Source organism: Panthera onca, chromosome A1, assembly GCF_046562875.1.
Source record: "Panthera onca isolate mPanOnc1 chromosome A1, mPanOnc1 haplotype 2, whole genome shotgun sequence".
Lineage (NCBI taxonomy): Eukaryota > Metazoa > Chordata > Mammalia > Carnivora > Felidae > Panthera > Panthera onca.
Genome location: NC_138339.1, coordinates 177,978,366 through 177,993,371, shown reverse-complemented (window position 1 = coordinate 177,993,371; position 15,006 = coordinate 177,978,366). Strand labels below are relative to the sequence as shown.

At 37.5% G+C, this 15,006-nt stretch overlaps 1 pseudogene; it reads right to left on the bottom strand.

Moving 5' to 3' along the window:
• Positions 1 to 3,825: 3,825 nt before the first annotated feature.
• On the bottom strand, positions 3,826 to 4,345 carry LOC132680543 (heme-binding protein 1 pseudogene; annotated as a pseudogene).
• Between the last annotated feature and the right edge of the window lie 10,661 nt (positions 4,346 to 15,006).

Sequence of the window (15,006 nt, the reverse complement as noted above, 5' to 3'; positions counted from 1 at the left end):
TTCAGAGCATCCTACAGGAATAAGGAACAAAACTGGATTGCAGAGCTAAGATGAGAGGTCTTGGTAAATACTTTGAAAGTGGTAGAGAATGTAAGGAAGAGAAGGAATAACAAATAGATAAGCCTAGCTACAAATCAATTTAAACTCTACTCAGATTGACATTTGCCCCTCCCCTAAATGCATATTAAAAACAAAAATTCCCTTTAGAGAAGATGACTCAGGTCTTTAAAATTTCTCTGCAATATTTTAAACACATCTGGAATTAAATCAAACTTACCTGGAATATCCACAGGTAAAGATGGATATCAAAAGCCAAAAATAAAAACACAACAAAGATACCTGAAGATCAAGATTGGTTTAATAAGACACTGTTAGTAATTCATTAAAATGTTAAAAATTTTTGAGAAAACAGAAAATACTTTGAGAGAATTTTACAGAAGTAAAAAATGTTTAAAGTCAAATGGGTTAAAGGTCACCTGGGTGGCTCAGTCAGTTGAGCTGACTTGATTTCACCTCAGGTCATAGTCTCACAGTTGTGAGATCAAGCCCCGTGTCAGTATCTGCATGGAGGTTGCTTGGGATTCTCTGTCTCCTCTCCCTCTCCCCTGTTCATGTGTTTAATCTCTCTCTGTCTCTCTCTCAAAAAAAAAAAAAAGTTAGAAATCAAATGGGTTATACTTAAAAAGTTGTAAAGTGTAATAACTGAACTTGAATACTCAACCTAAGAGTTTAAAAGATTTTATGTAGCCGAAGAAAAAAATTAAACTGGATAATAGGCCCAAATAAAATATTTAGTCTGAAGCCTGGGTGGAAAGCTGCCTTATTGTGAGAATTTCTGTAAACATCCCATAGGATAGCATCTCCACTCTCATTTTGTTACTTTTTTTTTTTTTTTTGGCTGACTTACATTTATGGTGTCTTTTTCCCTTATCTATTTATTTTTTTGTATTTGGAAATTTACAAGAATTCTTTGTGGCCCCAGATGAGCATAATTCCTTTGCTTCTGGATATTTGAAAACATTTCCAATTGAGGATTTAATTAGAAACCAAGTAAGACTGAGGATAGAAACTCTGAAAAATGTATTTAGGCCTCAAAACGTGTGAACTAAGACTTGTGATCTAAAAGTACTTAGTATATTTTCTCCTGACTAGAGCCAAACTTGTAACAAATAAGTTTTTTTTCGTGTGTGTGTGTGTGTGTGTGTGTGTGTGTGTACGCGCGCATGCGCACGTGTCTTACATCACCTTTTCATTGACGATTTAGCTCTCTGCTAGATTCCCAGTGTTATAGTAGGGTCTTTAATCCAGCTCCAGGCAATTTTATGGCCTAGATTTTTTGTTACTCCTATCTGTTTTTGGCAGTTACAAATAATGCTATTGGCAAATAAAAATAATTTTAGGCTTGGTATGCTGTTTGCTATGTGGCAGCATGTCATAGAAATAATAATTCCCTTTATGTTTTTTTGGTTTGGCCTTCAAAAATTTCCTTCACATTCTTCAGCAATGTTTAAAAAAGTTTTTTAATGTTTAAAAAGCTAAATTTTTTTGTTAATATTTTGGGTGTTTTACTAAAGTCTTATGGTATAAGGAACTTTTAGTAGGAAAGATTTTAAGCCTACCATATTACCATTCTTCCTCAAACTGCCCTGATTGCTTTCACCAAGGCCTCCATGTTGTTCAATCTAGTAAGTTCTGAGTTTTCCTTGAGTTATTCTTTGAGTTATTGGTTGCACATGCCCTCATTGATCACTCCTTCCTTCTTGATGTGCTTTCTCTACCTTCCTTCCAGAATACTCTTTATTTCTTCATCATTCTTCCTCAGGTGTTAATATCAGACCCTCATTGTCTCAACACTAATGCATGATAAAACTCAGAGGTTCTGTACTCAGTCTTATTTTCTGTTCTCTGTTTCTCTGGGACTGATCTCCTACACTCCCAAACTCAAAGGATGAGTATCTTTAGTTCAAGGTAAAGTTAAAGTTGGGTACACACATTAGGAACCATCAGTGAGTGCACAGATGGTATATGAGCTTGACAGAGTATGAGATCAGTCCAGAGAAACGGCGAGTAAGACAGCTTGAAATCTCCATGTGTATGTCTAAAGAGCCTCCAATAAAACTCCAGATTCTATTCCTCACCAGTTCCTCCTCCTGTGTTCTGACACCTTTGAGTCAAGTGTGCTTTCATTGGACACCTTCGTTTCTTTGGATGCTCAGGCCAAAAACCCATCAGTCATCCCAGACTACTTTTCACATCTCACATTTGATCTGTATGAAAATACTGTAGCCTATACCTTCCAAATAGCTGAAATTCGACCACTTTACTGCTGCACACTTCATTCTCAGCTGGTTTGCACTTGCTGTCTCGTCTGCCTGGACTCTGAACACCACAAAACCACTTGGGAACCTGATCAGCAATCTCCTCTTCAGACCTACCCTAACACCTTATTTAAAATCATGGCCTCCATCATTCTACCCACCCCCCTAATTCTGCTGTCGTTCCCTTTGTGGAATTTCTCTCCATGTTACATACTGTGTATGGGTTTATTACTTGATTTTCCTCAAAAATTTAATGTGCATACAAGTATGGAGTTTTTTTTTCTTTCTTTCACTGCTATATCACCAGCTCCAGAACAAAGCCTGGCATAGAGTAAATCATAAAAAACAAAAAACACACCACATAGTTAATAGGTATCATTTTATTGTATAGGAGATTGAGGCTAAAACAGTTTGTGTTTCCTAATGTCCTAGAGATGGTAGAATAGCTACAACTAAATCCTGATCATTTTAAAAGAATAACAAAACAAAAAAAAATGTTTCTTATTGTCCCTTGCTGTGGTCATAAAAATTTCTTCACATGGTATCTGTGACTTCACAGTCTGATCCCAATCTGTCCTTTGAACCTCATCTCCCATATGAATCACTTTTCTTACAGAAGACCTATGTAACCTCAGCTCTGTTCTAGCTGCCTTTCTCCAAAAAGGTCACGCCCTGTGGACACTGCTCCACCTCGTATTTCTCCCTTAGCCTGGGGTGACCTCTTTCCCTATTTCTGGCTAATCAAATCTTCCACTGTCTTCGACTCAGGTCAAATGTCACTTACATCATTAAGTCAGATCCAGTCATCTCAGTAAAAATTAATCTTTTTTCCGTTTCAGGCACTGCCAAAGCACTTAGTCTTTATAGAAATTTTGGCACTTTACACTGTGCACCTTGTGTTGAATACAATCCTATGCCTGCTTCTTCTGGAACCTCAGGAAACACGAAGCTTCTTGAGGACAGTATTTTGTGTATAATCACCTTTATAATCTTCCTTTAGGTCTTAACAGTGTTGCATATACAGTCAGCACTGAGTTAAATATTGCAGAAGTGCTTTGAACTACTCCATCATATCCAGTTGTCCCTATAAGGAAAATATCCAATTCTTTTTTCTTTTTAAGTCAAAGATCTGTTTGTTTTTAGACAAAGGCCTTATAAGAATCACAGATGAAAGATCATGCACAAACCACATTTTTCCCTCAATGACAAAAATACACATTCAGTAATTTTTAAAACATCCATTTTTAGCGACCCAGCTAGCTGGAAAAATGTTGCTGGATTTTTTCTGGTCGGAGGGATGCTGCCCATCTTAGCTGTATTACCCACCACAAGAAGGAGAGCATAGATGGACTATGCTCATTTCAGACAACTAACTTGAACCAGCTTTGAAGAAGACTTGGTTAAGCTGGAGATACAGTTGCAAACTTTGCTTCCTCCTTCTCCCCTGAGGAAGTGGACACAGAAGCACACATCCAGGAAGTTCTGGGTCAGTGAATTATTCTTGCTTTCACCGCCAGACCTCATTGTGATGCCCGTATGGCTTCATGGGAGAGTCCTACCCAGTGCAAAAGTAGATGTCACTCTGGCACGTGGCTGTGCCCTCCAGGTGGTCCGTAGCTGGGCGGCATGAGCTGTGCAGTCTGCTTGCTCGGTGTAGCCACCAAACTGCAGGGAATAGATGTGTTCCCTCTCCATCTTAATGCTTTCATCGATGCAAACTGGCAGGTGGCTCTGAAACTGGTTTGGAATCCAGAACCGGACTTCTTAAATTTCTTCTGTAGAGAACCATCCTCACTGAGAAATACAACAAAGGAGATAGGAACTGTCATCCCCATCCCGACTCCCTTGTCCTGGGGGCCTCCCACGTACTTCATGGCTTTGGGCAATGCTTCCCATAGAGCCTCATCCACAGGCTTATCTGTCAGTTCCACTGTGGCAAACCGCCTGCCTTCACAGGTTGCGTCCTCATAGGAGACTTCTTCCTTGCCAACAGTCTGAAACAGCAAGTTCTTGACCGTGCTCAGCATAATGTGGCTGTGGCACTCTTTTTTTCTGACTGGTTTCTAAGGTACTATAATGATGAATAATACAACCAATAGCACTTATTTACAACATTTTTTCCAGTAAAACCACATTATATTAAGGTATTAAGAGAAAATACATAGAGAAGCAAATGTGGGGTGGTCAAACATGTATCTAGGAGGGAAATTCTCCCTGAGACGTGAAGGGAAATTACGTCTGCCCAGACTGTTTAGTTCTTTAATTCTGCCCTGTATCAAGTCCAGTGGATTTTCAGCTTTTATTGTACATATGCTTTAACCCATGGGGGCTTGAAGTATATATCAGGTAAAGCAGATATGTTGATTCAGGTAATTCTGAAGGTACTTTGTTGGAGATAGTGTAAGTTGGTAAATACGGGAAAGATAGAGTTCAGACTAGCAAGAACCTTATCATGCTAAGACACTTGTATCTATTCCTTACACATATGAAGAACAAATGAAGGATTTTGAGCAGGGAAGGAACTTAACCATATTTGACATTTCAGAATTTAACATCAGATTTAGCAGGAAATATAAAACTGTCTAGGGAAGAAATTTGAGTCATGAAGTTTGTTAGAGTAAAAAAAAAAACGAAAGGTTCATTCTTGGCAGATCAACAATAGTTGGGGGGGGGCGACCCATAAGCGATTGCAAATTTAGACCACAGACCCTACAAAAATAATTTATTAAAGTATTTACTAATTCTGGTTTCATTAACTTTTATGGAATGCTTACGATAAATCTTGCACCTAAGAATATAGTGCTATTAAAGTGTTATATAGTGAATTATTTTACCCTGTCAAGGAGAGGAGAGTAATGGCTGCAGCTGAGAAGGAGCAGTGAGGGTTAACTGAGGTGAAGAAAGAAAAGAAGGGTATTTCAAACTATACCAATAGCCTGCCCAACTCCAGTGGCAGGACAGGGCTTGGCAAGTATGAGAAACTGGTTTAGGTCCAGTAGTGACTTCAGAAGACAGTAAGAGGGCTCATGGTATTGGAGGAGACTGAAGAGACTGGTAAGGGCTAGACAAGGAAGGATGCTGTAGATCATGTTAAGAATTTCTCTTTTTTAGGTGTTTTTATTTAAATTCTAGATAGTTAACAGTATGGTAAAAATTGGTTTCAGGTGTAGTATGGGGCTTAGAAAATATATTTATTTGCATGAGGCCACCTTAAGCACTCAGGATATCTGTTCGGGACCATATGGGGCCTTCTCACTTGTATCCAGGAGATGGGATGTGCATAAGCATTGTTGGATGCTTTTTGTGGCCATCCTAGTGTGTATGTGCCCTCAAGATCTCTAGCATGCTTTATGGAGGAATATATATTCTCTGTACATTAGAGGGATGGGATTGTGCTAAACCAGCTTGAGATTACTGGACTGAAGTAGTAATTACATTCATTTTTTCTGAGGACCATGAGAAGGCAATTGATGGTCTCAATATATTTGTGTTTTATAAAGAAACATTCTGGCTGCAGATTGGTGGAATAAGGTGTTCTGGAGGGAATTCATGAAGCATTTGCTTTGCTGACTGTTGTAAAGGGCACATCTCCAGCTCTTACACCAGTGAGGTCATGATGGAAATGGGGGGGAAAATTGGGGGGTGGTTGGACATGAAAAGATGATCATGTAACTTAAAACTAAATACAGCTGATTGGATGTTGAAGATGAGAAGTGAGCAGTTGAGCCAAGGGTTCCCAAGTCATCTGAAAGAAGAGGAAAACTAATCAGTGTGGTGGTAACAAGTTGAATAGAAAGATAAAAAATCTGTATCGGCCATCAGGAAGTTGAAAATATAGATCTGAAAAAGTTAAAAGTTGGAGGTTAGTGATTTCCATTATTTGCAGAGGAACAATGACAAAATGTAGTAAGGGTTAGTTGCTATAATTTGCAATTTCATCTAGTATTCAAAATACCACAGGATAAATAATATCAGGACGCCCATTTACAGATGAGATAAGCAAGGCTTATAGCATGTAATTTGCATAGGATCTGATTTCAAAATTTGCCTTCTTGAATTACCATCATTTTCTGCCTCTATGAATGGATAAGGTTGCAAAACAAAGAGAAAAAGAATCTCCAGCAAGGGATAATGAAAATAGAAGACTGAGAACCATATAGAGAGAGCCAGACACTGAAGTACTATTGAAGTCCATGGTGGAGATTTCATGATTTTGAATACTGTTGTTAATGAAGTGTGTTAACCTTGTAGAGTACCCAAGGAATTGAAAGCAAGTTATTTTCTTTGCCATTTAAAACATTTTGTTGAGCAAGTAATCTCTGCCAGGTACTTTTCCAGCTGCTACAAATAGAATAGTGAACACAGTAAAATCACCTAGTAGCAAGCAATTAAATTCTAGTAGGACATAGATAATAAGCAGGCATGCAATTTTTAAGACGCATTAAGTGAGGAGCTCACAGGAATTACCAAAGAGAAGTAGTCTCTGGGGTGGAAGCCAGATAGCCAGGAGTTGACGAAATCAGAGGAGGTAATGCTGGAGTGGGATAAGGGGAGCGTGATTACTGATGCACATTGTGTTAAGAGAAAGAATGTAATGTACAGACTACTGATGTTGATAATGTACAAAAACCATACAGAGATGGGACTACATGCATTTGAGTGGTCCTTGGATATGTGTGATTTCTTTTATGCAGTTTCCAACTAATAGGTTAAAGTAGAATTTTTTTTTTTTTTTTTACCTAACATACAACGTTAGTTGTATATAATGTATTGATTAAACAATTCTATACATTATTCAGTGTTTACCACAATGAGTATACTCACCATACAATGTTACAATATTATCACTAATTCTCCATGCTGTACCTTATATCTCCATGATTTATAACTTGAAGTTTGTTGCTCTTAATCCCCTTTATTTTTTTTTAATGTTTATTTCTTTTTGAGAGAGAGAGAGACAGAGTGGGGGAGGAGCAGAGAGAGAGAGAGGGAGACAAAGAATCTGAAGCAGGCTCCGAGCTGTCAGCACAGAGCCCGATGCGGGGCTCAAACTCACAAACCATGAGATCATGACCTGAGCTGAAGTCGGACGCTTACTGCTTACCGACTGAGCCACCCAGGAGCTCCTCTTAATCCCCTTTATTTCACCCATTCCCCTACTTTATTTCCCCACTTCCCTTTGGCAACTACCAGTTCTCTGAGTCTTTTTTTTTTTTGTCCGTTTTTAAGTGAAACCATGTTATTTATCTTTCCTTGACTTAGCATTCCCCTCCAGCTCATACATGTTGTTGCAAATGGCAAGATTGCATTTTTTATGACTGAGTAATTTTCCATAGTATATATACCACCTCTTTATCCACTCATGGATGGACACTTGAGTTGCTTCCATATCTTAGCTATTGTAAAGCTGCAGTGAATGTAGTGGTGCATATGTCTTTTTGAATTAGTATTCTTTTCTGTGGATGAACACCCACCAGTGGAATTACTGGATCATATAGTAATTCTATTTTTAATTTTTTAAGGAACCTCCATACTGCTTTCCACAGTGGCTTCATCAGTTTACATACATACCTGCACTTATTTCTTTCTTTGATTCTACTTATTCTGATGTGCGTAAGGTGATATCTTTATTGTAGTTTAGATTTGCATTTCCCTGATGATTAGTAATAAGGTGGGAGGAAGTTCTAAGTACTGGTTCTCAAAATTAAGTGTTTTTTGGAACCACATGGAAGGGTTATAAAACACAGTGCTGGATTTACCTCAGGATTTTGATTCAGTAGATCTGAGGTGGGACCCCAGAATTTTCATTTTTTTTTTTTAACTTAGAATGCAAGTGGGGGAGGGGGGCAGAGAGAAAGAGAATCTTAAGCAGCTCAGTGTGGAGCTTGATCCCATGACCTTGGGAACATGACCTGAGGTGAAATGAAGAGTCACTCAACTGAGCAACCCAGGTGCCCCCTTTTTATTTTTATTTTTTAAGAATTTTCATTTCTAATGGATTCCCAGGTGATATTGAGGCTGCTGGTTGGTTGTTAAATGACACTTTAAGAATAATTGCCTTAAACAATTGCCTTAAATTACTTAAAAATACTTAAATTTTGTGAGTAATCAAGATAGTGCAGACTTCAATGACATTCCTTATTCTGTCTCCCAGCCAGTTCTTAATCAGAGACGAGCAGAAGCTCTTGAGCTAATCTGGGAAATTCTGTTCTTAATTATTTAGAAAACTGAATATAAATGTTCAACAGGCTGTGTTGCTCTATCCCTGAAAAGGTCCCTATGTCTCATTATAATACAGGCTCCACACACATTGCAAAATGCCAATTTTGCTGCCAAGGAGCAAGTTCTTAAAAGTGCATTTCACAGAATATAGAAAACAACCAATTAAACTTTTCTCACAGCAGGACCTCTCTTTAAAGTATTCTAATCATAAAGAAGAACTTTTACTCCTGCAAAAAGTTGGGTTATGACTAACATTAACTTAAGGTGTGAGATTTTAACATTTGCTTTCTTGTAAAGTTATTTACTTCATGTATTTTTAGTAAGTCTTCCCATTGCACTAACAAACTAAACCTATTAGAAGCATCTTGCCCTGTCCAGATTATTCCAATAACACTCTGCCTGGGATCCCAATCTCCTCCTCCATTTGTGAACATTTCCTTGACCCCTGTATATACCGTTTTGTACACAGTTCAGTTTTTCTATTGCCATGCAATTCTGGTTAGATTCTTCTGTCTTTCAGGTCAAAGCTTAAATGCCATTTAATTTAATGAGCTCTGTCTTACTCCCTAACGCAAGGTCCAGAATACTTTGTTATAAGTACACATTGGATGTTGATTTTTTTTTTTTGTTTATATTGAAGTAAAAAATATGTATGTATATTTAAAAAAACAAATGTGTGGGTAGATCTAAAATACACAAAGATATACATATCAATATATTTTGTAGAAGTTACCACAATTGTATACCAGCAGCCTTTGGCAGAAGTTTGGACAGGAAGTTTTAATGCCCTCAGTTTCATGCTCCTGTAGACCTGTCTTCTGCCCTTCACCCGAAGGCAGGTCTAGGCTTTTCCCACTAAATGTATTTCCTGAATTATGGACAACATACATAGAGATTCTAGAGCCCAGCCTAAGGAAGCATGAACACAGGATTTGGCGTCAAGAAGAAAAGTGCATTAAGCTCCTAGAGCCACAATATCCTCTTTGGAAGATCGGGAGTTAAAAAAAAAAAAAAAAAAAAAAAAAAAAAAACCTTTATAATATTTTTGTAGAATTTTGATACAAAATATATAAACCAACCAGGGAAAAATAGGCACTATTTAAATACAAATTCTTTTTCTACTGCTTTTCTAAGGAAGATCCTCTATTCTCCATAATTCTGCCAAATATTTCTGTTCTTTAATTCTTGGCCATTTTATAAAGATGAAAGATACTTTCTTACAGGACATATATAGGATTTTTTTGGACCACCTAATAAAAACATTCACAATTTTATCTAGTATGAGCTAAGTATGGCTGGTCAATTTATATTCTGTCCAATCTTCATAATCTTGCTTGAAAGTCGATATAATTATCTCAGATGTTAAGTGATTTATCCTGTGGAAAGAGCTCAACTCTTGAAAGAAGGACTCACATTTAGGTACCTGTCATTCCCCATGCCTCACTGCTTCTGTGTGCATTGTGTCACAGTAAGGTTGGGCACCCATGAGAAGAATGCGCTGGAATGGAATCAGGACAAATAGTCATTTATGTGATGCTCTACTACAAATTGGTAATAATGGGGGCGCCTGGGTGGCTCAGTCGGTTAAGCGGCCGACTTCGGCTCAGGTCATGATCTCGCGGTCCGTGAGTTGGAGTCCCGCGTGGGGCTCTGTGCTGACAGCTCAGAGCCTGGAGCCTGTTTCAGATTCTGTGTCTCCCTCTCTCTGACCCTGCCCTGTTCATGCTCTGTCTCTCTCTGTCTCAAAAATAAACGTTAAAAAAATTTTTTTTAAATACCAAATTGGTAATTTTTCAAAAATATTTTGATTATAATTGTACATTTCCATTTTGAATTGCTTATCTGTGTTGTAAAATTTTGAGCAGTGCTTAAAAACTCTCTAACTGAAATCAAATGGTGAGGTTACAATTTCTGTATGAATACAGCAAAATACTTCACGCCTAGAAGAACATTGCATTTGTCAATTCTATACTATCTCTGGAGGAATAGAATGATTAGGCAAATAAGTTACGTGGGTAAAACATCTTTTCAAACATTGACTTCTAATGCCTACATTCCATTCCTACTCTATCATATCATGTCTCTCAGAAACATAAACTTTCAGTACAGGTTGCCATTCAGTCCACAATTCTAATAAAATTGTGATTGATAAATATCTTCAAACAGACCTATTTCTTTGTATGTCAAGAGCACTGTGATTCACTGTATGTGGTTTTGATGTATTGAGTTTCTGTACCTGAATGTTACACGTTTATGAGCATAAGAATTCAGTGTTTTACAACAGCACATGACTGATGCACGATCTTCCTGCCCCTTGCTGTGTGTTCAGTTTTTGTTTAGATTTAACTGAAACCTTAATTGTGCCAATGATTCTAACTTAGTTTATTAAAATTTTGAATGAAGATAGAGACTAAAATGTACCAAGAAGGTGGTTTACACTCCACTGACTTTCTAGTTATTATGATATAAACTAGAATTTGTGAGATAAACACTAATAGAAATATAAATGAAAGTACTTTTTTTTTTTAATTTTTTATTTTCAGAGAAAGCATGCACATGTGCAAGTTGGGCAGGGACGGGGCGGGGGGGTGGTGAGAGAATCACAAGCAGGCTCCACACTGTCAGCATGAAGCCCCATGTGGGGCTTGAACTCATGAACTGTGAGATCATGACCTGAGCCGAAACCAAGAGTGAGATGCTTAACCAACTGAGCCACCCAGGCATCCCAAAAGTAGTATTCTTAATTATGAAATTCCAATCCAATATTCTTAAAATGTGTTATTTCAATTTTATATAATTTAGGTTTTCAAAAGGACCAACTATTTTATGTTTTAAATTTTCTTGGTGGGACATGAATATAAATAGAATATAACATCTGCAACTTGTGAGCAAATGCCAAATTAATCTGAAATTTTCTGGAATGATTTATTCAAGTGCATTATTAATTTTTTGAAAGTAAAAATTCTTAAGATGACCTATTATTCTACGAATAGGTTGAAGGGGGGAAATGTAAACCCAAATGATTAAGAGTATTTTAGGGAATTTTTTACCCTGCCATTTTTTATAGGTTACCTCGTGTATTTTAATAAAACATGCAATAAATTAATGCCTATTTGGCCTTGATACTTGTGATAAACAAACTTCAGATGATTCATTTAAATATCTAAAGCTCAAATATGATCGTATGAGGGATCTAACTTAGGAAATGTGGATTCTCAAGGTAAAATTGTAAGGATCTCTTGCTAATCTTGAAAGCCCAAAATAACCTCTTATAGGATATTTGATACACTAAATAGGAAGAGTCACCAGTACACTAATTGATTAATATTGTCTTCAAACCTGTGGGACACAGAAGGCCTAGGGAATTTGGTAAGAACTCCATTAAACTCTGTAGTTGGTTTATCTTTGGTTTTTGCTAAAGGTGAGGAATAACTAAAGAAAAATGCCTCAGTAACATGGTTGCATAATTGATCCAATATCTATTTCATAGGTTTTTCTTTAGTATTAACTTGGCAGAGTGTGATAAAAAATAAAGACAAGGTTCTTGGTTTCATGGAATCATGACTATGTTATGCATACATGCAACAGAAAATCACATAAATTATTTCAATGCATTTGCTAAATATCACATGAAAAAAAAATAAAATGAGATACTATAACAGGGAACCCTCAAAATAGCCTAGAGAGTCAGGTATATTTTTCCAGAAGCATAGGATACAATCTCAGCCCTGATGAAAGGTGATTCAAGATTTTCAAGACTAGAAGAAATAGGGAAAGCTTTCTGACAGATTGATAGATATCATGCAGTGTTAAGAGGAGAGAAAAGAGGATTTATTTTTAAGTAAAGAAATGGAGACACAGGTGGCTAAAACAGTTGCAAGAGTTCATTAAATTGAAACTAATGAGCTAGGCAGTAGTGAATATAGTGGGCTTTTGTCACTTAGGTTAAATATTTTGAAAGCTATCCTAAGACCAGTGGGAAGTCAAAGCATATTGAAGAGAGAATTGGCATGATCAGATGTGCAAGTTTGATTTTTTTTTTTCAAGCTTATTCTACCTTCTTGGGGTTTCTGGTTGAGTGTCGGTTAAGTATTCAACTCTTGGTTTCAGCTCAGGTCATGGACTCACAGTTCATGGACTCACAGTTCATGGTTCAAGCCCCATGTCAGGCTCTCCATTGACAGCATGAAGCCTGCTTTGGTTTCTGTCTCCCTCTCTCTCTCTCTGCCCAGCCCCCCACCCCCTGCTTGCTTGCTTGCTCTCTCAAAAATAAAATTAAAAAAAATTAAGGTTATTCTAGGTTCTTTGTAAACAATGGCAAAGTTAGAACAAAGTAAGAGAACACCTAGGAAGACAAACTTAGAGGCCAATGGAGTCATGTGGACAACAGTGTTAACTTGGGTTGGTTATAATTATAATGCAAAGGGAGAGAAGTGAATGGATTTGAGGTATGATCAGATAAAAAACTAGAGATGTGCTGATTGGTTACAGAAGGGAATCAGTCTCCAAGGATATCGAGTAACAGTAAGTAATGAGGCTATCAGTGGATAAAGGAAACATTGGAGGAAAAATGGATGGAGAGGGGAAGAGGAAGGAAGATGATCAGGTATTCAGTTTGGATAGATTGTGTTTCAGATGCCTGAGAGTTACCCAAGTAGAAATGCTGAATAGGCAGTCAGCTATGTGTGCACAGAACTCAATAATGAGGTCTCACCTATCAGTAAATTTGGAGTTTGTTGACATTGTAAGGGAAGAAAAATTTTTCTCTTACTCTCCTGAGTTCTTGGCTGAGACCCCAGTTAATAAGATGCAAGTGTGTCATGTATAGGTGGGAAGATAACCAGGGAAAAATGAGTAACTCACAAAGGTGGCTTGAGAATTCAGGGCTAAATACCATGTTAACAAGGAAAAGAGATGCAGGACTGTTACAGTCCTTTTAGGGGAGAGCCAATGATTTTTAGGATAAGTGAGTCTTTAGAATAGACGGGAGGTGTGATAATTGGTAATAATTTGTGACAAGCTGGTCTGGGTATAGTGTTGACTTTGTCTATTCTGATTAGTCAACCTCCCTTTGTTGATATAACTCACTCTCAGGAAAGGGATCTATGACAATTAAGTTCCTTCTGGATAATTTATTTTGAGGAAGGGACGTTCAGAGAAAGCCTCGACCATCATTTGCTGTTTTTAGGTTTTACAGCTCAAAATGGTCAATATGACAAAGTGGCATGTTTGGGGTAGTACATTTTGCTACCCTTCAATATACAGATTAGTTTTTATTCCATAGGAGGTGATGTGATTCCTTACAAGAATAGTATAGTTTTCAAAGAAGAGAATGTATAGGACAAAGCCCTAAGGAACTCTTGTATTTAAAGTTTCAACAAAAATGGAGAAAACAGGAGTGCAAAGAAGGAAGAATCGGGGAAATACACCGTGAAAAGTGCAGTAACTGTCTCTCAAAAATGGAGCAGTCAACAGAATCCAATTCCTCATTTTGCGTGTGTAAAGTCATTGGTAACTTCGGCAAGAGCAGTCACATTGATTTTGATTGGCCTATAAGTTGAGTTGTGGAATATAGGGAAGAGAATAGTAGTTTAAAAAAGGGAACATGGGCTTTGGGAGGAATTTCTATGCAAAGTACCAGATTATGTTTAAAAAGTAATTGGGAGGATGCACAAAAGAGTTGAAAGATACAAGGAGGGGCCAGGCACATTTCGTGTATCCAGTTCCTGAGAAGGGAGCAAAGAAGGGATGAAAGTAGTATCAATGGATAGAAAAGTAAATTCTGAATGAGTACACGTTATATAAAGATAATTCCTGTAGGTGAATAGGAAAAATGGGTAAGAATAGCTATTGATGATGGTAGTTTTATATATTTAATGTCTGAGTTTTCTAGTGGTTTTGTTTTGGTTCTTCTTGCAAAGACACAATCTTCTTTAGTATGTCTTGACCATAAACAACATGGGTGGTGGTAGTGAGGGAGAATGCTTAAAATGTTGGAATATGGAAGAAAATTAAAGGACTTTCTATGGGGAAGGGAAGACTGATGAAATTGGTGTTTCAGAAACATTCCTCTGGCTGTGACAGAATGCGTTTAAGATGGCAGATCTGGAAGTAAACCAAACTGAGAATGATTTTCATGAAGACTGTTGCTGATGTTTCTGTTTTTATTCTTCCCTCCCTCCACATCTCGCACACAAACTATCACTTGTCTGTCCTTCTCATTGGCCAGAAAGGATCGTGCAAGGTTTGACTAGTATTGTCTTGCATCTGGGCATTAGTGGTGTAAACAGTGGCAGTTCTGATCCTCTTTATGCTACCATGTAGGCTCATGCAGGTCAGTTAGACCAGTACACAATAGGAATTATTTATTCAGCAACATTCTTTCAGGTGTTCTGCTCACTCTGTATCAGGCACTGAGGTTTGCATAAAGTGGTGAACCAAAATGAAAAGATTAAAGAACTGTTCC